The sequence below is a fragment of the Mustela nigripes genome, chromosome 3 (assembly GCF_022355385.1).
Source record: "Mustela nigripes isolate SB6536 chromosome 3, MUSNIG.SB6536, whole genome shotgun sequence".
Classification (NCBI taxonomy): domain Eukaryota; kingdom Metazoa; phylum Chordata; class Mammalia; order Carnivora; family Mustelidae; genus Mustela; species Mustela nigripes.
In genome coordinates, this window is record NC_081559.1 from 54,748,951 (window position 1) to 54,772,282 (window position 23,332).

At 39.6% G+C, this 23,332-nt stretch overlaps 1 protein-coding gene across 3 annotated transcripts in view; it reads right to left on the reverse strand.

Annotated features, from left to right (window-relative positions):
• CCDC148 (coiled-coil domain containing 148) overlaps positions 1–23,332 on the reverse strand; it is a 237,428-nt gene that overhangs the window by 11,390 nt on the left and 202,706 nt on the right. The window lies entirely within an intron of this gene.

Below are 23,332 nucleotides of genomic sequence, written 5' to 3' on the forward strand. Positions count from 1 at the left end.
TGACGGCCATGGCTGTCCTCCTCATCCCCCATATCAGGAGTCGGTGGTCAGATACACAGATTAAAGGAGCACAAACCACACTGCTCCCTTTCTCCAAGGCCTCCACATCACGGGAAGCTCTTGCTCATTCTCCCCATTTTCACTAAAGGCGTGATACAACCTCCCTAATGAGGTTCTACTCAATTTATGTACTGAGTACAAGTTAAGGGAACTACTGTGAAGGTTCAATTAAAAGATACCCTGGGATTTGATAATTACCATATGCTAATCCTCAGAACCTTTGAAAAGTTTCTCTTCCTCTGGGATATATAGGTTGCTTTGTCTGCATCAGAGTTTTGTCTGCTGTGAAAAAGTAATAGTTGTTCCAGTGAAGGGAGCTTGACTAGTGAGGAAGAAGTTGCAAATGAGAATCAGGCATTTGGACTTATGTCTGAAGAGGCCTGGCTCACGGGTTACTCTGAGGCTCACTCGCTTATTCCACAAACATTTACTGAGCACCTGTTCTGCCTCGGCCACTGTGCCAGGTGCTGGAGATACAATTTCAACATGGGAGGCATGCTCTGTCCTCACAGAACTGACAACCTAGAGAGGATACAAAGACCCAGACCATTTTGATAAGGGGCGGGGCGGGGAGGGGGGGTAGTTCTGGAGAGGCCATGTGTCATAGGCCTTGGGAGAGGCACCTTGGCAGAGTGGGGGTATTCAAGGGAGACCCAAGAGGAAGTTCTCCGAATTTCAGACCTGAAAAAGGAGCAGAGGGGGAGAGACCAGAATGTTCTATGCAGGGAAAAACAATATATGAAGGCCCCAAAGGATGACCAAAAGCGAACGATGCAAAGTGCAGCGTGCCAAGAGCCGAGACTGGAGTGCAGAAGAGGCCAGATGCAGGCTTTGCAAGCATGAGGGCCTTGATTAGGGAAATAGGATGATCAAAAAAACCTCTCCTGTAATATGGACATGGATTGTAAAGAGCCAAGACTAGAGAGAGGTATCCACAGGCAAGCTGATGTTTTCCTATCCTAGGGAATGGAAGGAGGTAGATATTGAGGAGATACTGAAGAAGACACAGACTTAAAATTTATGTAGGAAATAGAATAAATTGGAATGTTTAGTTCATGGGATAGCAGAAGAGATAGAGAGAGAAAGGAGTTAACCTTTCTTTCTTGCACAATGAGCAACGGTGACCCTCAGTACATCTGGGAACTTAGAAAAACAGGGAAAAGAAGGAAAATAGGTTCAGTTGGAACAAGGACCAGCCTTCACAGATCTGGGCTGAAGATGGAGATGGGGGATCTTAATCAACAGCATGGAATCCAAGCAATGATGCAGATGGTATCAATCAGGAAGAGAGTGTGAGGCAATAAGAAAAGTAGGTCTAGGAGTGATTGCCAAGGAAACATTTAAGAAAGGGACAGAGGAGGAAACTGTCTAGGAGAATGGGAGAAATGGTGCCAAAGCAGTGAAGGAAAATAACATTAACGCTGTCAAATGATACAGCAAGTTCTGATGTAACACCAAATGGTCGCTGGACGAAATAGGAGGGAGTTATTGGTGATCTTGGAAAGAGAGTTCAGAAGAGAGGTGGCTGAAGAATTAGCAGAGCCCATGAGGTGGAGGTGGGTGAGGGTCTAGAGACAAACCCTTCAGCAAGACTGGTGCTGCCATGGGGGGGGGGGGGTTGCTGCTGGGAGCTCGCAGCCCATCACCTGTGTTGCCTCCGAAGTGATGATCAAGATTACTCTGGACACCTTGAGGATTTGCCATGGAAAACTTAAGCAAACAGGCAACACACCGAAATTCTTCATTTATACAGATGCTATGGTTTAAACTCAAATAATAATTTCCTTTAAAGGGGGAAACTCTTGGTGCCACTTTCTTCTCCCGGTCTGGATAGAAACTTTTCTTTGCCTAAAGAGAAGTGATGCAGAAAAACTCGAGGGAGGACGCCAAATACTCACATATTCATGGGGAAAGAAAATAGCAACACAGTGAAGTCAATCATTTGGAAAATTTTCCACATAAATACCTTTAGCTATTTGAGGTAGCAGATTTTCTCCAAATTAAACTGTTGCTATGAAAGTCAATGTCAGGAAGTGGCTAAACTCAATAGTCTTTAAGTGGTGCACAGAATTCCCGAACAGGAGTCTTGAGTCCATCCCTCCGTCCGTTTTATGCTCTCTGCGTCTGCAGAGGTTGGAAGTGTAGCAAAATGGGCATTTTCAGCTTCTTGTCAAGGAGGAGAGGCATCCTATTGTTCAAAAGCAACAGCTGCTACAGAATCAGGCCCAGCATTAACCATAATCTGGGAAGGATTTTCTTTAAGCCTCCAGGCCTGAGTAGTTGAAGGGACAGGAAGCTTTCATGTAGAAAGGGAGACCGAGGTAGTTAGGAGACTCTGTATGTGTGTACTGCTCTTGAACAGTTGAATGGACAAATGCAAATGGTTTGGAAACACCTTGAACCTTAGTAGCAGCATCCCTTTACTTCAGTAAAACTTCAGTGAAAACTGGGCAAAATATTACGTACTAAACCTTGACCTCCCTCCTGTCTGGAGCCCAGGTGACTTCAGTCTAAACAAACCTATAGCGACCAAGGGGATTGGTAGCCTATAGTGGCAGGATCTACAATAAAAAAAAGATAAAAGTTTGGGCTGTAAATAAGACCTTAAGGCACGTCTTAATCAGGGTACTGGAACCAGTATTGAATATCTCCTGAAATTTTTTCAGGGAAGTAATTTGCCCTACTGAATTGAAGGCAGTTTATGTGCAAACTTGCTACTTAGTGTTGAGGTCACATGGCTCACTCACTATTGAACAAGAACCCTTTACACAGACACCTGCTGGGGTGCTGCTCGCAGAGGCCCTGGAGCAACAACATGCTGAACCTCTTCCTGCCTGTTGGGAAAGCCATTTTTGGCTCAGACCCACTCAGAAAGTCATTCTGCCCACCAAGTGGAGACAAACTCTTCTCTTAGCCATAGGGTACCCTAACAGGGAAGAATCCATGGATCGAAACACAGGCAGGCCAGGTGGCATCATCTGTCAAGAGGTAGATGGTGGCGGGGAAGGGTTGAGAGAGAAGCAGAAGCCAGCCCAGAGAAGAGAAGGAAAATAACATAACTAGTTGCTCATGGGATGCCCCTGGTTGCTTCTAATGATATGGGCAATGAGATTCCAGCCTGGGCATTCTGTCTAGGGGCATAAGCAGAGACCAATTTCTGCCAATAGAATGTGAATCGTGATATGGGGAAGTGACATCCTGGTACAGAGAGGCATGGGGAAAGAACAAAGAGGATTCACAGACCCAAGAGATGATCCTACGCCAGCCCCAAACAGAGACTATTCTTCCAGCTCAGAGCACTTACTGGTTCCTTTGTGAGGTGTAAAGACAAGTTGTCATTGGAACTCTATTCTTTAACTGATTGATTCAGTTAGTCAACATATGGTTATTTGAGCACCTACTACGTACCAAACCCTGTCCCCAGATCTAGGATACAACAGGGAAAAATTAAAACTCGGCCAAAAAGATCCCTGCCCTCTCAAGTCTTAGAGTATTTGTGTTGTTGTTTTTTTTTTTTTTAATAAGCAGGCCTAAATTAACATTCTAATAAAATATATAAGATTGTTCTTAATAAATTATTTATCACAAAGTCTTAAATTAGCCCCTTCTTATATTGCTATAGAGTGATGGTCTTCAACTATGACAGTCATTAGAACCACTGAAACTTATAAAAAGTTCTGATGCCAAGTCCTAAGCCAAACTAATTACATCAGAATCTGGTGTTATGTTGGTGGGGCTCAGGCATCAGTATTTTATAAAAAGTTTCCCCCAGATGATTCTAGTGTAGAGTGAGTCCTGAGAGCTACACCCCTTGGCCCATTGGTTCCCTAACTTGAGCTATCAGAATCACTTGGAGGGCTTGTTAAAGCCTAGACCACCGAACCACCTCCAGAGTTTCTGATTCAGTAGTGATGATGTGGGGTCTGAAATTTTACATTTATAAGACATTTCCAGGTGACACTGATTTTGGTGGCCTGAGGACTACATTTTGAGAATTAGAGTATAAATATTCAGATTATAGAGATTCTGCATGACTATTGTTATCAAGACCAAACCAAGTACAGCTTACTACCCAGACAGGGCTGATTTCGGTTTGCATGTGCCAAATAGCACAGTTATATGCCTCAGGACTGATCCAAACTAGAAATTCCTGCTTTGGTGCTACTGACTTTCAAGAGCAGAATCCTTCAACTTCCCCTCCCCCTCCATGACCCTACACACACAAATGACAGATTTCCCTAACCACAGTGGCCCTCTTAGCCTTGGGCCAGTGTCAGTGACGAGCAGTTGAGAGATCAGCTGCTACTGAGCCAATTCCTTTCTCCCCAATGGACAAAGCGCTGGTTATCCTATGACAGTTGAAAACATCAGGCTACTGGAGATACTTAAAGGGTACACTCAGTAAAATCAAAGAAGGAAGAAAACACTTGAAAGCATTTGAGCCTCAAAAAGGAGGTATGATGGGGTACCTGGGTGTCTCAGTTGGTTGAGCGACTGCCTTTGGCTCAAGTCATGGTCCTGGAATCCCAGGATCAAGTCCCGCACTGGGCCCCCAGCTCCCTGGAGAGTTTGCTTCTCCCTCTGTCCTTCTCCCTTTTCCTGCTCGTGCTCGCTCTCTCTCTCTCTCTCTCTCTCTCTCTCATATAAATAAATAAAATCTAGGGGGGAAAAAAGGGGAGGTATGAGCCACTTCCTTTGGAAATAACTCTTGTAGCTCCAAAAGGGTGGATATTTCTCACAATGGAGTGAAAACCCACAAAAGAGAGTGAAGTACGTTTTCCTGGTTGCTGTGATCAATTTCAACCTCGCTGACTGACTTCACTTGAGTTAGAAGTACGGTCTTATAAACAGCAGTGAAACAAGGACTGAAGCCTAGGAATCCAGAGTTGAATACACGATAAGATGTAGGGAGAGGGTTACTGAAAGAATGTCACAAATATCATATTAGCTCTTTCCCCATAGTAGTGCAGAAAGAATTTTTTTTCTTTTCCTTTCTTTCTTTCTTTTTCTTTTTTTAAGATTTTACTTATTCATTTGACAGAGAGAGAACAAGCAGGAGGAATGGCAGGCAGAGAGAGAGAAGCAGGCTCCCCGAAGTGCAGGGGGAGGCTGACTCGGGACTTGATCCCACAACCCCAGGATCATGACCTGAGCCAAAGGCAGTCGCTTAACCAACTGAGCCACCCAGGTGCCCCCAAAAGACATTTCTACAACAACTTATTTACCCTCCTCTTGTTGACCCTTTCCTAACCCTTCTAGATTTCAGTAATCCTTTCATACCCTTAAAATTTGCCTAGCACACTCCTTTCTAATAGCATTTCAAGAGGTGCACCTTCTATAAAGAATTAAAAACAAGAATAAAAGTCATTTTTTTGATCACACACTAGCAAGTCTAAACAAGGCAAGTGATGAAATATTCCCTTCACTGGAGCATATAACTCCATCCCACGTCACTCTTGGTTGCTCCTTTTAATAGTTTTTCTTAATTGAAAACCAGTGCTTCCCAGGTGACACTACTCCCATTGCTTCCCTTTAAAGTTGTAGAAGGAAAAGGCTGGCATTTTCCTGGCTTTCTAGCACCAGTTCTAGGAAAGCTTTATCCATTGACATTGAGGTTATACCACCCTCTTTCTGATAGGATTCTTGGAATCCTATCAACTACTAGTTGCCCATGTCACTGCCCAACACTTACTGAGGGTTATTCAAAACTCCCCCTTGTAGTTCTTTGAGCCTCAACAGCCTGCACTTCTCCCCGTCTCGGCAGCTCATTCCTTTGACCAGACTTGGAGCTTGGTATCACTTAAAACTGTTTCTTACCAAAATCTTAAAAGATTTTTTTTTTTAAGATTTTATTGATCTATTTGACAGACACAGTGAGAGTAGAAACACAGGCAGGGGAAGTGAGAGAGGAAGAAGCAGACTTCCCACCGTGCAGGGAGCCCAATGTGGAAATTGATCCCAGAATCCTGAGATCATGACCTGAGCCGAAGGCAGACGCTTAACAACTGAGCCACCCAGGTGCCCCAAGACTTTTTTTATTTATATTTCGACTGAGAGCGAGAACGTGAGCCCACAAGCAGACAGAGAGCCACGCAGTAGGAGAGGGAGAAGCTGGCTCTCCGCTGAGCAGGGAGCCTGATGTGGGTCTCCATCTTGGGACCCCCAGATCATGACTGGAGCTGAAGGTAGTCACCTAACCAATTGAGCCACCCAGGTGCCCCTCCTGCCGAAATCTAGAAACGGAGGAATTCTGTTCTGACTGATCTCAGGGCCACCACATATACTGATCAAGCCTGCACAACTCCAGGCGCGGGTTGCCTGCTGACTGCCTACCTTTCTTATGCTCTCATCATCTATCCTTACTCAACCAGCTACTCTAGCCCATCCGGTTCTCCATTTTTCAATGATCTATTTAAACTGTGTTCTGTGTGCCAGACACGGGGCTAGATCTTCCCTCATGAAATTTACTGTTCTACATCTTACCCCCTGCCCCCAGGTTATGAGACACAGCCAGATTTTATGTACTTCATTCTCTTTTCAGCTGTGTATCCCTGGGTCTATGTTTGTAAGGGTATTATGACTAGTAACCCCTACTTGATTTTTTTTTTTTCTACATATGTCCTGCCAACTCCCAGCTCCAATCTTTTGCTGAATTTATTATGTATTTATGAGGTCGAACTTTACCTGAACACTTCACACTCCCTCCTCCAAGTTGTATTTTCACCAGCTGCTTAACATTCTCCCTCTTAGCGGAGAACCTCCCTTCCTACTTCACTGGAAAGGCTATAAGCATTCCTTTCCCTGACATGCTTTGCCCACTTCCGATTATGTTAAGACTAGTTCTTATTCAAGTCCTTTGCTTCTTAAACCTGGGCTTTTATCCCATACGCCTGGTTGTTTCTAGGACCTTGCTTCCGAAATGAATTTCGTCCTTTCCTATTTCTTCAGTCTCTTTCTTGATCCCCGCTTCATGCATCTTTTCCCTCTATAGACCAACTTCTTCAAATGGGGGAAAATATGTCTCCCAACTCTGAATCCCTTTCCAACTGCCAGCCTCTTTTTCATTTTCCCATCGCTGCAAAACATTTTAAAAGAAAAAGCCATAGTTTGTCCGTTCTTCACTTCTCATTTAACCCAAAACCCATGCAGTCTGCCTCCTCTACTTCCTAGAAACCATTCTCCCCAATATCACCAGGGACTCCCAAATGTCAACTAGCTTCTTTTAGAGCTCCTCTGACTTAACCTGTCCACAGTGCCTGCTACTAAGGACCCCTCATGAAATGCACATCTTACCCCTCTGCTTTCCCCTCCTTTTCTTTCACAGGTTTCTCCTCATCTGTCCACCCAAGATTTTTCCAACATGAAAAATCTTCTTAATTTAAAAACATCTTCTGGCAAGTCTGACTCCTGCTATAATCCAGGCATCAGTATCTGTAGCCTCCACCTCCTTCAAACCCCCAAATACTCGGATCTTTTATTTTTTTCTTTATGCAATATCACAAAAGTGGTTTCAGGCAAATCTCTCAAGTATAACTACTTCATATTCATATATAACTATCAATAATACAGAACATCTGCTTTAATGGGCATCTGAGTTTGGCATAGTTTTTTTCACACACAAAAGAATCTTAGGAACAAACCTAATGACACATGTCTATGAGAAGTCTGGAATGCCACCCCACATCCTCCTGAGAGTTGAGAGGGCCAAGATTCCACCTGGTCTGTTTTTTTTTTTTTAATATATAATTTTATTTTTATACTTGACAGAGGGAGAGCACAAGCAGGGGGAGAGGGAGAAGCAGTCTCCCTACTGAGCAGGAAGCCTGATGTGGGGCTTGATTCCAGGACCCTGGAATCATGACCTGAGCTGAAGGCAGATGCCCAACCGACTGAGTCACACAGGTACCCCTCTACCTACTCTGTTATTTTAGGTTTGCTCTAATCCAAAGGCAGAGAAATAAGTTCCTATTGCTTAACACCTTATGTCTGCAGTGATTTTAACCTGAAATATTTATAGCAGGGATAATCATTTCAAGTATTTAAAAATCATAGAATATATAACTTTGAACAATACAACTTCTTGGAGCCAAGAAAATCTTTTATATAATTAAACCTGTCTGAGGTCACAATATTTGGGATTATTAGCAATAAACCGTTTTATAAATTACAAGAGGTATTCTAAAAATAATGACTTTAATATTAGAAAAGTTGTCTTTCTTAAATTTTTATCCCTGATTTTTGGCAGTAATTAGATACTAGGGCTAACTACCTATTATGGCCAAATCTAGATTTTGATAATTAGACCACATTGTGGTAGACATCTGTCTGGTTTATCCTCTAACATCAACCTAGTAACATCAATCCCTTTCAAACTGCCTTTCCTCATTCCTTCTAGGTCTGTTAAAACCTTTAATCAGAGAATACCACCCCCCTCAACATTCCTGGTGACCAGATATGGTTAATGATACTACACTGCAGTGACTGGCCAATCAGCTAAAGTGTGAGCTTCAGTCAAGTCAATCAGAATCTTTCCTGGGGTTTTATATGGCTTTTGAAGAAGAAAAATTTTCTTTTCTTTTCAAGGTCACTAAGTAAAAATAATGTAAATAAGCCTGGAGCTGTTCAGGAATAGTCTCCTTTCTCCCCAGTCTCCCCAGCCCAGACATATGAGAAAGTCCAGACCAATGCATGAATAGGTAAGAGTAAAGAAGTAGAAAGAGAGTGAGAAGAACCTAAAGGTGCCATTTGAGTCCCTGAGGCAAGACCCACTCTTGGATTCCCATTCGTGTGACTCAATCTATTCTCCTGTCTGCCTAAGCTAGTTTGAGTTAGGTTTCTCTCAGTTGCTTCTGAGGAGTCCTGACCAGTCAACATATCACTTATGTATAAGAGAATACTTATCTTTTCATCCTCTATAACAGGAGGGCATGTACCCAGCTGTCCCAATTGATAATCAGCTCATTTCAAAATTGATGGCCCATGGAATGTTAATATCCCACAGGATGTTAAGATGTGTGCCATGGATAATGTGTTTGGCTATTCAAGTAAGCTTCAGAAAGATAAACAAAGTGAAATGGGTTTCTTTATAGTAGAATCTCTCAGAATATTTATTAGAATATGGTGGTATGCATTATGAATTTTCAAAAAGAAGACTAGTATGCTAATTTCCCCAAATTATCTGATAATAGCTTTTTCTAATAGAATCCAGTTTGGGAAATATTACTTGTCTTTCCATTGAACAAGCAGAGATATTCAAGTAAGCAAAGTAATAGGCATAAACAGATATACACTTATTCATTTGCACTACAGTGATTTGTTTCCATGTGTTGTTTGTATTAGACTACATTTCCTGAGTACATTGGCTGTGTCTTAAATGAGTTTGTGTCTCTAACAACTAGCATAATGCCTAAAACAGAAGACAATATTCATTATTCATCAAAAAAAATGAAAGAATAAATGACAAAATTTTAAATGTAATGGCAAACATTCAATTAAAATTTTCTAAATTGTAGGTAAATAACAGAGTCGACAGAATAAAAAATAAAGAATAAGTTGAATATACACCCTTCTGTTAAGCCTGTCTAATCAGTGGGTATTCCTGATTATGGGTATTACCTGATATGTAATCATTTGGGGAGGTGACAGAGGAGTAAGAGAAGTTGAAACACTGGAAAACAAATCAGGTGTTTAGATCCTTTGGACAATCTGGAACCATGGATGCTAAAAACTATAACATCCATGACACAGACTTGCTAGTCCTGTGGTTTTGGAGGGGCAGCAGAGGCAGGAATGACTTGGCTTTCAGCAATGATATATGATGATCTGGAATGTAACAGACTACCCCAGTACAGCAGCATTTATTTGCCTAATTGCCTTAATTATTTCATTTGTTCAACATATTTTTATTAAGTGTCACATATATGAATATGTAAAAATCATAATCCTATACTTTTTATGATAAAACCAGAGCAATTAGAAACACCTATCAAGTAAACAAACACATATTTTTTAATCCATCCAGAAGCTTGCCACTTGCCATCATAGGAATTCACTAAGAAGAGACATCTGTCATTCGACACTAATTAGGTAATTGGCACAGTGACTCTTGAACTCACAAATGGTTCACAGTAGATAAAGTTTAGTGTTACAGCTAATATGTATTGCATTTTAAAAAATCTTCAAGAATCTATCTAATAATTTTATCCATTATATAAGAAGGGAACTCATGTTGAGGGTTTACCTCACAATATTAGCTTTCTTTAAATTTTTGTACTTTGGTTTGTAAAGAAAAGAAATTATTTAAAGGTAAGAAGGTGACAAGCATGGGTGTTTTGTTTTACTGGATTTTTTTCTGAGGAATTCTTATAAGATATGTATAATTTCTGATGACCCTAATTTCAAGAAGAGTGTTTTCAGAATAATCAAAACTGAAAGAAGCATCATGTTAGACTGAAATTTTTTAAAAGCCGTACTAGTAACATACACCACTCGGTTATCAAATTATAACATTTCAGTTTGGTTTTTTTGTTGTTGTTTGTTTTTCTATTTTCAACTTCTGACTTCAACTGGTCCCTTATTTCCAGAGATAGACATTTGTGTCATTTTGATGGAACTGGTTTCTCTTCTTTAGGAATCCCAATGGGATGGCATTGAGAACAAAGAAACCACAGTCCTCTCCCTCAAACAAATGATTTAAGTAAATAGGATTAATAAAACTTGCCTTCTCTAATATTGTTTGAAAATCCCCCTTACATTCTCTTTCTTCCTTCTCAGGTCTCTCAGAACTTCTGTAGACAGCAAACATCAAAAGGACCAAAGATTTTTATAGTGATTCAGCTGCCCACAGCAATGAAGTAAACCCTGATTTTCTTTCAGCCTAGGAAATGATCAGCAAAGAGGCTTCACAAACAGCCTCTTTAACATTTGAAGTTTAAAAAAAAAAAAAAATCAATGTAGCAGAATGGTTACTTTCATAAACACCTTTGGGGGCTTTCCCCCCCCCCCTCTCTTTTTTTTTTTTTTAAAGTAACCCTGCTAATCCTCCCTCTACAAACATAGAATATTTTCTTTACCACGAAAATATTTTCTTTTTGGTTAGACATTTTAAGTATGTTTTCTTAAAAAAACAAAAGATGAAATGTGTTTTGGGCATGATTTTCCTCATACCTTTTTCCTTGCCTCGCATAAATGCTGATAGACTCTCGTTGCCCCTGGAGTTTCTGCCTCCCAAGTTTCGGCTCGCCTCTCCAGTGACTTCCTGCCCAGTCACGCCTCTCTTAGCAATCTCCTTTCGGTCTCAGAATTCAGCCTTAGGGACTGAACTCTGAAATCACTGTATGTTTTCTCTCTTTAGAGGCAGATTCAGTGCACCCTACAGTCTGGTCAAGTGAACAGTGATGTTTGGATCTCAAGGGAGAGGGCCCATCCCCAGGACCAGCTCCATGAGCTCTAATGACAGTCCTGCAATTTTTCCAGGTGAGATGCTGAAGCCGACGTTCAAGAAAGGCTATTACTTGAAGCCAAGAGAGATGTGTGGCTTTCTCCACAGCTCAAGCAGATAAACAAAATTGGAAATAGTACTATAGACTGAAGTGGCAGGAAACCAAATTTACTGGAAAAGAGAAAATAATAAACAGGGCAGAGATCCAGCTAAATTTAAAGGTAATACCTACAGGGGCACCTGGGCGGCTCAATCGTTAAGCTTCTGCCTTCGACTCAGGTCATGATCCCAGGGTCCTAGGACTGAGCTGCATGTTCGGAATGCAGCTCAGCGGGAAGCCTGCTTCTCCCTCTGCTCCTCCTGCCCTGCTCATATTTTTTCTCTCTCAAATATATAAGTAAACTCTTTAAAAATAATAATACTTACATCACTGACCTTCAGCTCCCCTTTTAAAGGATATGTATTATTTTCTCAACAACACTGTTTAGTTACCGGCAGAAATAAATTTCAAAAAAAACCTGTATTTTCCTTTCCTTACATTAAGCTAGAGATATCCACACCTATATTCCTTGCAACCTCTCTTTGAATGGAGAAATGGAGAAATTCCTAGAGGAGAGTCGTGGATCAGCGAAGTACAGTAAAGCAGGTGAACAAAAACACACAATTTGTACAATTTAATAGAATATCAGAATTATAGTTTAATCCCAAGCTTGGGGAGCAGCTGGGGAAAAAGGTAGACAGTCTAGAAGAGAAGTAATGCAGAGTTTCCTAAGTAAGTTTCTGGTGTAAACAAAACAGGTAATTAACTTTCATGGAATTTTACTTAATAAAAGTTACATTTAAAAAAGAGTTATGGGGCGCCTGGGTGGCTCAGTGGGTTAAGCCTCTGCCTTCAGCTCGGGTCATGATCTCAGGGTCCTGGGATCGAGTCCTGCATCGGGCTCTCTGCTAGGCAGGGAGCCTGCTTCCTCCTCCTCCTCCTCCTGCTCTCTCTCTCTCTCTCTCTCTGCCTGCCTCTCTGCCTACTTGTGATCTCTCTGTCAAATAAATCAAATCTTTAAAAAAAAAAAAAAAAAAGAAGGGTTACATTAGCCAGATGTTGGCCTCTCTAGACAGCTAACAAAGACACCAGGAGATGGGTTGTCTCTGTTCACATTTTGCACAGAGTGTAAAGCAATAGCACGAGAGGTTCCTTAGGAAGAAGAGCTCTCTCCATTCTTAAGACCTTCTTAGTTATCAACTTCAGAAAAGAAACAAGCCAGGCTCTCCCAGGAGCCCTAGTCATGACCCGCAAACCGTAAGCCAACAGGAAAATCCACTTAATCTAAATTAAACTAACGAAAGGCCTAGATTATTTACCCTAATTCAAGTTACTGGGTGATCCAATGGCCTGGATAGCAAAAGAATGTGATTTTTTTTCCTTTAAAAGCTATAACCTGAAGGTGGACACAATTCTAATTTCTTTTTTTTTAACATAAGGAATTACCTTACTTATTAAAGTAATCAAAATTGATAAAACTGGAAAAATAGTTTTGAAACAAAAATTAAATTTGGCTGCCCCAAATGACTAACACAATGGGCAATAGTTAAATTCGCTCTTCAAATATTAACACTATATGTACACATCCTTCATCCTTACTATTTTCAGTTGAAATATAGTTGACACACAATGTTACATTCCTTTCAGGTGTGCAACATAGTGATTTGAAAAGTCCATATGTTAAGCTGTGCTCATCACAAGTGCAGCTACCAATTGTCCCCACACAACACTATTACCATACCACTGATTGTATTTCCTATGCTGTACCTTTTATCCCTGTGGCTTATTCGATAAATGGAGGTCTGTATCTCCCATACCGCTTCACCCATCCATCTTGCCCATTCCCCCACTCCCCTCCCCTCTGGCAACCATTAGTCTGTCTTCTATTTACACACAGTTCTAATTTCTTAAAGATACAGCCAACCTTGTCACATATATGAAAAGCAACTCACATTTTCTCTCCGAGTAACTCTAAATTTTAATCTTTATTGTCCTCTCCCAGATGTCACAACTCCTCCTGCCAGATTCTCCATTATTTCAAGAGACAAGAATATTCCCTAAGGCCTCCTTTTGAATATACATCTTTCTGAGATCAAGTTTCTGGTTTCCCTGAAGACTGTCACATCAATAAATCTATCTTCTGCCTAGATCCTCGGTTTCGAAAATAATTTTGTCACCTTAGCCAAGCATAGCCAGCATTTCTCTCTCTCTCTCTTTTTTTTTTAAGATTTTATTTATTTATTTGACAGACAGAGATCACAAGTAGGCAGAGAGGCAGGCAGAGAGAGAGAGAGAGAGAGAGAGAGAGAGAAGCAGGCTCCCTGCGGAGCAGAGAGGACCTGGGGCTCGATCCCAGGACCCTGAGATCATGACCCGAGCCGAAGGCAGTGGCTTAACCCACTGAGCCACCCAGGCGCCCCCAGCATTTCTCTCTTATAGGTATTTGTCAATCCAAGCAGAAATGTTTGTTTGAATTGCTTCATTTGAATGCATAAAAACACTTTATGTAGACATTGGCATAATTGCAGATGGACATGAGTCTTTCTGCAAATAGGCCAATTGCCAAACAGACCATAGGAAGACCCTATCTGAACCTGGTCCAACATAAAATCAGTTATGTCCACTATGTGGAAGTCTTAGGAAGGTATAGCTTGTGGAGCATTAGTCTGAGACATCATAAGGCTTAACTTGCACCAAAAGCTCCCAAGTATTAAAAAAAAAAAAAAAAAAGGATCAAAAGCCTTGCTCTTCTAGAAATGTTTAGAGCTTTCAAGCCCACACACATTCAGAGAGTACTGATAATCCTCTCTCTGTTTGTAGGATTTGGAAGAGCTACAAAGAATAAAGAGCCACAATATTTGGACAAAGTGATGTATTCTTCTCTTTAGGCATATGTGACGGAAAATATGGACTTTCCCCCTTCAATTAATAAAATATCATAAGTACAAGAAGCTTTGAGTATATAAAGACTTTCTAGGAATATAATAAATACACATACTTATTTGGTAGATTTAAAGTACAGATATTTTAAATATCACCTAGTTGTATAAAACTTTAGTTTTCAAGGTACTCTCATATACATTACCATGAAAGATTCAGCATAGCACATTTTATTATTCAACTAATATCTAAACAGCATTACTTACTTTTTCCACTTCTGATTACATGAGAGAGGCCATCATCAATTAATTTTAAATTTAATTAGGATGTTTATCCTACATGTTTCCAAACAAGATTTAAAATGATGCGTAATATTAAACACAAGGTAAAATGGCAACATTAAAAGTCAAAGAAGATACAAAACCAAGTAAAAGGAGTAGATGTTTCCAAGCAACTGCAACAAATTGAGATAGCTGGGCCATGAACTTGCCCCTCACAGGAGTTAGCATTTGCTCACCAGGCGGAAATGCGGAAACTCTGGGCTATTAACAGAACCATCTCACCATCAGGGCCCTTGGATTGATGATACTTCTGTATTTCTCAGAAAGTGGTTGGGGAACTAACTGAAATGGGATTTTCAGTGGTGTTTATTTTTAGCAAATTCCTGGGCTTAACCTAAAATCACCAGTGGTAGGATTCTGGGATTATATTTTCACATAATCGTTAGGTTATATATATTTTTTTTTTGCTCTGTAAATTTGGACACCACTGCTTCTCTGGATTAGTGCTTGTTACATGGGAACAACTGAAAACCCAGCACCAAGAAAGTAGAAAATAAGGGGTACCTGGGTGGTTCCAGTGGGTTAAGTGTCCAACTCTTGATTTTGGCTCAGGTTGTGACCTCTGGGTTGTAAGATAGAGCCCCCCCACGTTTCCCCCATCAGGCTCCATACTGGACAGAGAGTCTGCTTTGGATTCTCTCTCCCCCCCTTCCCCTGCCCCCCTCCCCCCCCCCTCTCCCCCTCTCTTAAAAAAAAAAAAAAAAAGTAGAAAATTGTTTTGGTAATCAGTCTCTTGGATCCCGCTTTTTGCCTCCCTATTTCTGCTCTGTGTTCATACTACTCCCCATGCCTTGTCCCCTGATCACTTAATATCTTACTTTGGATATTCCCACACACTTGGCCTTTTCTGACTATAATATTCTCCTCCCAACATCCCATCCCCTTCCCGCTCATCAGCTTGTTTTTGATTCCTGCCACAGGCTCCTGATATTTGTGTGTGTTCCATCACCTGCTGGTAACTCCAGGCTCACTTTTATAGCTCTGCACATGCTGTATTCTCTACTTGTCTCGCTTGGGGATAATGTACTCCACTGCTGTTTGTGGGAACATGTGAGATCCTCCCTCCCTGGCTTCTGGCCATCCATGCCCAAATATGAACCCATGTAGGAGGAATTATCTGTTCTCTACCCTTTGATGTTATTTCCAGTTAATGGACCTTATTGGGTTATTCTCTATATTTGAAGTATATATCTCATATTTTCCCACTCTCCAAATGCTCTCAGACAGAATCTACTGCTCTTGTTATTTTCCACTTTCCCCAATATATTCATTGGCTTATACTGTTGTCTCCTGTGTTTCATCATTCACTTGAAGACATGTCCAACGTCCTAATTAAATTTAAAGTTCATGGTCCTAATTTCTGTGCTATAATTATCAATCTTCCAGTCAAATGTTTGGGAATTCATCATCATTCGACAACCATGTAGCCCCAAGGTTTTGCTGCTCTTGTTCCCTGTGAATTTTTGCCTTTTCTCTTAAAATTTAAGGTAATCCTCTGTCCCACCACTGACTTTTATTAGGACTGTGAAGACTTCTGCCAAAAATACTTGCTCCATCTTAAGAAGTACTTTTGTTCGTAGCGCAGACCCTGTCTTTCTGGTCATAGACCACCTTGAAAACCATTTTTTAAAGTTCATATATGGCACAACTTGAGAATTACCTCTGTGTCACTCTGCTTCCTAAACTACCAGTGTTAGTAAGTACACCAGGTGAAAATATTCCCTGTATCCAGGTCCTTCAGTCTTCCACTCAAGACTTCCAAGTTTCTGGAAAACCTTCTACTTTTCTTCCAACTGACCAGACAAGCCAGAATAAGTGAAGAGTGTCCAGTAGGTGCATGATGTTTAGGACCTCACTTCTGAATTTTGGGAGAATTCACAGGGAGGCAGAACAGCTAATATGGCACAGCAGGTGTGCAAACAGGCAATTCCATAGCAAGCCACAGGGAATCTCAATTATCTCTCCATGAGACTTAAGTCCTATGATTGCTTTCATCTGCTGGGGTAACTGTGAGGCTTAGTCAAGTGCCAAAGCTGTCATACCAGCTGGAAAGAGCCAATTGCCAAACGTTCAGGACCTTTGCAAACTAGTTCTTTAATACAGCCATTAATAAACATTATATTAACTTACAATGAAACAAGTCGTATTTAAAAACAAAGGTAACATGGCTAACAGATATGGGAAATGATGTTCAACATCACTCATCATCAGGGAAATGCAAATCAAAACTATTATGAGATCGCCTCACACCTGTCAGAATGGCTGAAATCAAAAACACGAGAAAAAACAAGTGTTGGCTAGAACGTGGAGAACACAAAGGGGAACACTCATGCACTGTTGATGGGAATGCAACTGATGCAGCTACTGTGGAAAACAATACGGAGGTTCCTCAAAAAAGTTTAAAATAGAACCCCACATTCCAGTAACTGTGCTCCTGGGTAGTTACTCAAAAAATACAAAAAGACCAATTCAAAGGGATATAAGCACCCCCGTGTTTATTGCAGGATTATTTACAATAGCCAAATTGTGGAAGTAGCCGAAGTGTCCATTAATAGATGAATGGATAAGGAAGATGTGGTGTATATGCAATGGAATACTATTCAGCCATGAAAAAGATGAAATCTCACCATTTGCATCAACATGGATAGAGCTAGAAAGTATAATGCTAAGTGAAATAAGTCAGAGAAAACAAATACCATATGAATTCACTCATACGTGGAACTTAAGAAACAAAACAAATGAGCAAAGGAGAAAAAGAGAAGCAAACCAAGAAACAGACACTTAACTATAGAGAACAAATGGATGGTTCCCAGAGGGGAGGTCTTGGAGGGATGGGTGAAATAGGTGATGGCAATTAAGGAGGGCACTTGTGTTGAGGAGCACTGAGTAATGCATAGAATCATTGAATCACTGTATTGTACACCTAAAACTGATATAGCACTGTATGTTAACTACATTGGAATTAAAGTTAAAACTTAATACAACACTAAAAGAATAACAAAGGTAATAAATAATCAAAATTCAGCACTTCCAAATTATTTTACTATTACCTATGCTCTTGAGTTTATTTATATCTGTTGTGTCTGTACAGTAGGAATACTGTATAATGGTATATAACTGCACATTTCCTCCAGATTCTGTGTTAGGTGACATCAGGTTGGTTGTTTGAAGTAAGCCATGGTGAAAGTATGTATACCACAGAAATCAGCAAATACTACAAATCAGGACTTACCCCATCCCCTTCCCCAACCCCCAGCAAGTCATTAAATATTTACTAGTACATTATTACTGTAAATCCCCTTAGTAGTAAAATGGAAAAACACAAAGATAAAGTATAGTTATGTGAAATTTCTCAACTTTAATTCACTTCCCCACTTCCCCCAACCTGCCTTCCTTTCAAAGTGGTCTGACTTCTCCCAAGTCAAAACATGTGGAACCATAACCTATACCAAACAACTGACCTGAATAATGTTCATAATGTCATTACTTTATTAATGTAAATGGCTCTTCTAAGGTGAAGTCAGATATTCCTTTATATAAATTTTATATCGGATTTTTTTCTGTTCAAAATCCCTGCTCCTTTGTCTACATTATCCCCTAGACCCTATTCTGCACATTTGTACCTGTGTTTGTGTCAGTGTTTGTGCATATCCATGTGCTCTGGACAGTAGCTGTATACTTACTTCTTATTAGCTAACTTGAACCTCAAATAACTACAATTTAAGCCCAACTCTGTATCTATCTACTAAGACACTAGAAAGGGAGATCATTAAATGTCTCAGAATCAATACTTGAATTCTTAAGAGGGAATTCAGAAGGAGGTCAGCAAATGTTATTAAAGGATCAGGAACTGACTCAAGAAAACATAAATAAAGTAAGACTCCTTATATAGCAATGATAAGGCTAATGGGAAACTGAAAGTGATCTTGGAGAATGACTAGGAATTTTATACAGAGGAATCATTGTTCTCTGTTTCCACTTGGGATGAGCTAAGAGAGATTCAACTTACAGCACTTCATAGAAAGAACTTGAGAAGAATTCAGTAAGAGAAAATTGTCTTAAGGGTTTTTTTCCCCTAAAGTTGTTTTTAATCGGCCATTTTAATCAATGATTCCACAGAAGCTTAATTTGGAGGTAGAGAGTCTTATTGCTAAAAAGTCACTCAAAAATGCAATCAATGGAAGATGGGATGTCTGGATTTTCTCCAAAAGTAGATAGGGACTTTAGCTTTCTAAATATTCTCTGATGTTCTAAGCTCACCTGAAGATCGTATTTACTGAGCCTACCTCAAATAGATGGGTATGTATACATAAGGGATGAGGATAAAAATACCCAGGACACATAATACCAGATCAGACGAAAAGAAATGCTCTGTCTGAGACTCAGACATGAGGTCCCTTTCTGGGAAGGTGTGGGATGGCCTTAAATAAACAAGTTTCCTTAAAAACCTACCATTTGTGTGTCTAATCCCATTTTAAAGCCATTTAGGTGTTAATAAGTAAAACCCACCCATGGTTAATTACTTCCCAAGTTCTTTTTTCTTCTAGTATTCTAGAATTTGTTAAATCTCTATGCATATATTAAAATCCTTTTGGAAATAGAAAAAGTATAAGCCACTAAATGTATTAATTGTTTAATTCAATTAATTATAATTAATCAATTAAAAGTCAGAATTTACCCAACTCAAACCCTCTAAGATGTAAGGCTTCTATGGACTTCCCATAACTTGGATTCAACTTATCTATTTAATCTTTTCTTTCACCACAAAATTTCCCTAGCCCACTCCAAATCATATGCTTCAACTATACCAAATCACTGTCAGTTCCTTTAAATAGCCATGGGTATTTGGCAGAAAGGTATTTCCCATTTCTGGAAGATGTTTCCTTCAACCATGAAGAATTCCTGACTCCCCTTGCCACCTCCTACCTGGTTTAGGCACCGCTCCCATATGTTCCCATTGTATTTGTGCTTGCCTTCACCAAGAATATCTGAATTCCTCATTAGACTGTCAGGTCCTTGAAAACAGGGACAGTCCTTTTTGTTCATCACTCTTTGCCAACATAGTAGGCATTCAGTTATAATTATTAAACTTATAAATTAAATAGGTTAATCGATTTAAATAATAATATCACCACTATATTCCATACTCGAGGTTCCCGTCCATCAACTCTGGTAACTCTTACAAGAATGACTTGATTTCATGGTCATTATAGGCATCATTTTCTGAATCACATTAGGAATAATTCAGTCTCCCAAATACAAATTTATGATGATTTTGTACTCATGTCAAGTCATGTTTCTGCTTTCTTTCCTAGTGGTGTCTGGGATTTCCGTTGAACTTTCTGGCTAATATCTTCAGGCAATACTTGTAGTGGCCTCAAGATCTATTTTACAGGTTGAAAAAGAGACTTTAAAACTATTACCCTACGGGGTGCCTGGGTGGCTCAGTGGGTTAAGCCACTGCCTTCGGCTCAGGTCATGATCTCAGGGTCCTGGGATCGAGTCCCGCATCGGGCTCTCTGCTCAGCAGGGAGCCTGCTTCCTTCTCTCTCTCTCTGCCTGCCTCTCAGTGTACTTGTAATTTCTCTCTGTCAAATAAATAAATAAAATCTTTAAAATAAAATAAAATAAAACTATCACCCTCTGAGAATGGTCTGTAGGATAAAAAAGGCAAAAACAGTGAACTGTGTTTAAATTTGTCTTGTTTGATTTTGTATGTTATTGGTAGCACATGCTTCAGCCCTTTGTTAAACAAAACTGAAAAGCCACTGTGAAGTTCAAAAACATCTCCCCTAAGGAACAAAAGCAGGAGAAACTTTCATTGTGATGAGGGAAATTAAGCCTTGACTTTGAAACAGCTTTGTCCTCACAAAGATGACTTATTAAGACAGGAAACCAAAACAAGAGTTGAAAAATAAAGGCAGGGATGATCAGAATAGTGAAGATTAAGTGAACGTAAAGATATTTGCTCTAAAGTCATATACAGGCTTTACCAGGAGAACAGAAGATTGTCATGGCAATAAGGTGTGAACTGGGGGAAAAAAATATTGATCTATAAGAAATCTTACTTGGCTTTATTAGTTTGCTCAAAGCGTATGATACTAATGATGCACTGTATGGTGACTAACATAGCATAATAAAATAAAATAAAATTTTAAAATATGATAACTTAAGCTTGGAAAATAGCTGTCTTTTAAATATTTTCAATTAAAAAGATATGTTGATTTTAATTTAAAACCAGTTTTGAGCTGGTAAGTTATTTTGAAGTTATTTCCCTAGAACAGAACTTAACAGTTTTAAATGGCCTTTTGTGAAATAAATTGAGATTTAATTCCAAGTCATGTCTCATAGGAAAATGGCAGTGAATGGGGAAGGTCACCTCATTATAATTATTAGTAAAAATACAGTTATCTACTTAGATTGTTATTAGGAACAAGCAAATTTTTCTTTACCTTTGGGAATAAAAGGGTCAAATGATACAAACCTCCTACTTGTGACAGATAATAATTAAAGATTGGTGATTAAAGCATAGGCGGGGTTTGTTGTTGTTGGTTTTTTTTCTGCCTCCCTCGCTCTTCAAAAACTTGCTTTCTTAATGATTTTAATCAAAAGTTTAGAGAAAAATAGGATTGATTTTATGTCACAAGATTCTGAAAAGCAACCCAGAAGTGTTGAGACACTCTCAAACAAGTCATTCTGGTAGTGATTGCAAATCATTCCAATGAAAGAGAGAGGATAACCAAATGATTCTGCACATTGGCCCAAAAAATCATCTGCACAAGAATAGGGATGTGGAGACAGGGTTTAGTGGCACTGTGTGTAAAAAGGATGATTGCTAGATCTATCTAGATCTACACACACAAACTGATTGTTATGCCTCACTAGTTTATTTTAGTCTGAGCAGTCAACAGTTCCATCACTTTTATCCATGACACTGACTTTTTGAAGCATTTAAAGTTGTTCTGTAGCATATCCATTGTTTTGGATTTGTCTGATTATTTCCTTTTGGTATCAAACCCTTTCCTGTCTCTCCTCTTTCCCCCTGCCTTTCCTTTAAGTTAGGTTTCAAACAAGACTTGATCAGCTATATAACTCATAGGCCAAATCCAATCCCCTACTTTATTTTTGTAAATAAGGTTTTATTGGAACAGAGCCACACCCATTAGACCCATTAGTTTGCATATTGTCCATAGTTGTTTTCCTGGGGCAGGTTGAGCAGTGGTGACAAGAGACCTCATGGACCACAAAGCCTAAAATAATCACAGTCTGTCTCTTTCTAAAAAATCTTTGCCAATTCCTATACCAGAAAATTTATTAGATTGGGATAAAGTATTTTTGGCACAAAGATGATGTATTTCATATTGCATCATTTCAGGAGATTATTAGTCTTCCACTAGTGATGCTGTTTGTATATTTAATTAAAGTGGCAATGGCCATATCTCTTCATTGTACAGGCATGTTTCCCCCCTCTTTTCATTTAGTAAGTAATTCATGGAGTGATACTTGGGCTCTGTGTAAATATCCTATTTACCATCTAAAACTCTTCCATCTAAAGATTTTACTATCTATTGATGGCCTTCACCTGAAATAATTACTACATTGGAGATTAAAAAGTGCCAGTTTCTAAATCTATCATGCCTTCAACATTTATGAGATGACAAAATAAAACAGCCTAAGTTCATTTTCTTAGCTATCATAATGGTATTGTGGTTACATCGGTGATTGTCCTTCTTCTTAGCTAAGTCATGCCAAAATATTTAGTGGTGAGATTTCATGGTGTCTGCAACTTTCTTTTCTTTTCTTTTCTTTTTTATTTTTCAATTTTTTAGTAAACCTAGATTTGTTAAACTATTACAAAGACAAGACAATTATCATCCAAAGTACTCTGAGGACTTCATCCCAATTTCACTTGTTATGGAAACAGACCTAAGAGGTTAGAAATTAAAGAATATAACCTAACAGGTTATAACAAAACAGTCTGGTGACACATGGGAAAAGGAGTAAAAGCTAGTCAGAAGCACTTGTGTTAGTGGTAATATATGTGGTTAGGATGTTTCCCAAAATGCTCCCCTGAAGATGCTTGAGTGAATTAACCTGGGTCCCCAGTTAGTGAAAAGACCATTACCCCTGTGGAGAATGAGCAGAGGCCAGGATTTCTCTGAGATCTTTTTGTCTTTCTTTCTAAGGTGTGAGGGAATGCTCAGGCTGTGCAGGGGTATAGCTTGGACTCAGCCTCCCTTCTTCCCATCCAGTCTACCTACACCTTCCAACGCCTGCTCATTCTCAACGTGTGGACCTGCGGGGTTACAGAAGGTCCCTAGAGTGAAGGCAGCAAGTATAGTCCTAATCAGAGGGAACCTATACATAGAAAGTTTTGTGGTAGACAATAAACTACAAATACCCTCTTGGTTAATTCACCTTTGTTAATAAAGATCATAGTTTCTTCTGCTGACAACAAGTTTTTGTCTCAGTATAGTCTTTCTCAAAAAAGAATTGGTTCAGATAAATTTTGGAGAAGCAAAAAGACTTTAGTCAGCACCAACTCCACATAAGAGGCACCAAGTTCTTTCC